Here is a 3,209-nt window from a genome sequence, read left to right as displayed (position 1 = left end):
AAAAGAAATAAACCAGAAACTGGTTGGCTCTGGACACAGTGGTCAGGTCAAGGTACCCAGTTAGTAGCTAGAAATGCAGGGAAGTCTGAAGGAAGGTCAGAGCTAAAGGAAGATCCTAAATCAGCTTCAGTGGATTATGGAAGGCAGGAGGGAAGACAATTACTAATTGCGAACAGAGAAAAAGATCTTCACAGATAGTTACAACCATAAGACTAGAACAACTGTAAGACTAAAAATGTTAAAGTTTACTTGAATTCCTAAGAAAAGTTCCTACTGATTTTCTGGATTTCATGTAACTCATACACTAAAATACATTTTTTACCTGGTTGTTGCGGTTTTCCTGCAGCGGAGAAGTAGCATCATCAGGAAATGAGCTTACGTTTCTCCTCTTCAGCATCTGGTCATCCTTCTTAGCTTTTCTCAGCTCCACATTGACCTCTATTCTGCGACGCCTCATTTCCTTGAGAAAAGATAACATGCTGTTTCACCTATCACATCAGTTTTTGTTGCTAAGTGAGGGCATTTTTTAAAAATCCCTAAGTTTTCACCCCTTTCCAAATGTCCTCCCATTTAAACACCACCACAGGAAAGCAACAGAAGGTACTCACTGTACTGTCTTTTCCCTTGTTCTTGAATCTGTGAAGACGGGCAGCTGGTGTATTAGCATTCTCGTTGGTGGACATGGTTATGAGACAAAGGGAGAAAGCTAAAAGGTGAGGAAGAGAAAAAATATTTCCTGTATCATTTTCCTTTGTCAATAATAGTACCAAATAAGAATTGAATTATCAAGCATCTACTGAATCCACACCTGTATACTAGAGGAGGGATCACCATGTTTTCAGCACTATGAAATAGCTTTACCCAAAGGGGAACTGTCCCCCTTCCTTCTGAAGGGCTGAGACTTCCTGGAGAGGGCTGTCCATCAGAAATAGAATGCAAGCTATATAAATAGAAATTTCCTAGTAGTCATTTTTTGTTTTGCTTTGTTTTGAGACAGAGTCTCACTCTGTCACCCAGGCTGGAGTGCAGTAGCATGATCTCGGCTCACTGCAACCTCTGCCTCCCAGGTTCAAGTGATTCTCCTGCCTCAGCCTCCCAAGTAGCTGGGACTATAGGCGTGCGCCACCATATCCGGCTAAGTTTTTTATTTTTATTAGAGATGGGATTTCGCCATGTTGGCCAGGTGGGTCTCAAACTCCTGACCTCAGGCGATCCACCCACCTCGGCCTCCCAAAGTGCTGGGATTATAGGCATGAGCCACCACGCCCAGCCAAAAAAAATTCAAAATTAAAAAAAAATAAATAAATCATAATGAACTTAGACAAAAATACCTTCTTGGCATCTAATGAGATGATCAAAAGGTTTCCTTTCTTTGACTTTTTGCTTTTTGAGACAGTGTCTTGCTCTGTTGCCCAGGCTGGAGTGCAGTAGTGCGATCTCAGCTCATTGCAACCTCTGCCTCCCGGGTTCAAGCGAGTCTCCTGTCTCAGCCTCCTAGTAGCTGGGACTACAGGCGTGCACCACTTGCCCCACTAATTTTTGTATTTTTAGTAGAGATGGGGTTTCACCATGTTGACCAAGCTGGTCTTAAACTCCTGGGCTCAAGTGATCCACTCACCTTGGCCACCCAAAGTGCTGTGATTACAGGCATGAGCCACCAGGTCCAGCCTTTCTTTGACTTCTTAAAATAGTAGGGTATTAGTAATCTCCTAGTATTGGAGATTGGTGTCTAAGGTGAAGCCAGTTTAGCATGGTTTCTTATTCTTTAAATTTACTCCTGAATATATCTGCATCCCAATGTCTTGAGATTTCTTATAGACATACCTATTTGCTATTAATTATTATAATAAATATTAATAAAGGAGACAGGGTCATAATTTTCTATTTGTCTATTTCTATCAAGTTTTCTAACAGCTTCACACTAACAGAAACAATAATCTGTAAAATTTCCTCCTTTTTCTATTCTGGTAGAAAAGTTTAGAAAGAACTATCTGGTTCCCGAAACTTAAGAAAAACCTTGGGCCGGGCGCGGTGGCTCAAGCCTGTAATCCCAGCACTTTGGGAGGCCGAGACGGGCGGATCATGAGGTCAGGAGATCGAGACCATCCTGGCTAACCCGGTGAAACCCCGTCTCTACTAAAAAATACAAAAAACTAGCCGGGCGAGGTGGCGGGCGCCTGTAATCCCAGCTACTCGGGAGGCTGAGGCAGGAGAATGGCGTGAACCCGGGAGGCGGAGCTTGCAGTGAGCTGAGATCCGGCCACTGCACTCCAGCCTGGGCGACAGAGCGAGACTCCGTCTCAAATAAAAAAAAAAAAAAAAGAAAAACCTTATGAAATCATCTGGTCCTGCCATCACCTTAATGACAGGTGCAGTGATAAACAACCAGAAATCCTTCTCCTGCCTGAGTGTGGCTTCTGCCCTACTAAGGACTGAGATCACTGTGGCGTCCTTCCCAACCCTTCCCCCACCCAAAGGGAGCTCGGTGGGCCCCTTTCTGTGGCGGTGGGGATGGAAGGTGGCGCACAATCAGGTGGGGACTTCTATTCCACCATCTTGCTTCACTCCCTCTGGGTGGACCCCTTTCTTTGTGGTTGTAGGAAACCTGAATACTGTATTAGTGGACCCTGTGAAGGCTTTAAAATTCTAAGTTCTAGTAAACGAGAATCAGAAATATTGGTTAGTATACCTCTTTTTTTAATTCTTGATATTGGTTATTTGTGCTGTATTATTTTTCCCCCCTTGATAATCTTATCAGAGGCTTATAAAACATAATGGGATCTAAGGTATATTTTTCTATTTCATCACGTTTGCTCATCTTTAACATTTTCTTTCTTTAGGTTGGTTCCTTGAGATGTACCCCTAGCTAATTAATTTGCAGTTTTTCTTTTCTAACATAAGCATTAACGGCTAGCAACTTCTCCTAGGAAGTGTAATTGCATCTCACAAATTTCAATATATGTAGTACTTTCATGAACATCCAGATCAAAATGTTTTCTGGTTTTCATTATGATTTACATTTGAGCACTTATTTATTTAGAAGTATATTTCTTACATTTCAAGCATATAGCCCTTGCATTTCTTTAAAATTTTACAAATGTCTATATCCCTAAACAATACTGTAACATTGTGTCATCACACACGCTTTTAAACTCTACACATATGTATGTAGCATATACATTTTCCTTATGTGTTTTAGTGATGAAACT

General features: G+C 41.7%; 1 pseudogene across 1 annotated transcript in view; it reads right to left on the bottom strand.

The window, feature by feature from the left end:
- LOC108536247 (importin subunit alpha-1-like) overlaps window positions 1–718 on the bottom strand; it is a 10,824-nt pseudogene extending 10,106 nt beyond the window's left edge. Inside the window, exons 1-2 of the transcript XR_001887467.1 lie at window positions 609–718; window positions 323–460 (exon numbers count right to left, since the gene is read on the bottom strand). The product of XR_001887467.1 is annotated as an importin subunit alpha-1-like (transcript). The remainder of the gene's footprint in view (window positions 1–322; window positions 461–608) is intronic.
- Between the last annotated feature and the right edge of the window lie 2,491 nt (window positions 719–3,209).

Source organism: Rhinopithecus bieti, unplaced genomic scaffold (assembly GCF_001698545.2).
Source record: "Rhinopithecus bieti isolate Rb0 unplaced genomic scaffold, ASM169854v2 scaffold_12928, whole genome shotgun sequence".
In the NCBI taxonomy this organism is placed as follows: Eukaryota; Metazoa; Chordata; class Mammalia; order Primates; family Cercopithecidae; genus Rhinopithecus; species Rhinopithecus bieti.
This window is presented reverse-complemented; position numbering and strand designations above follow the sequence as displayed.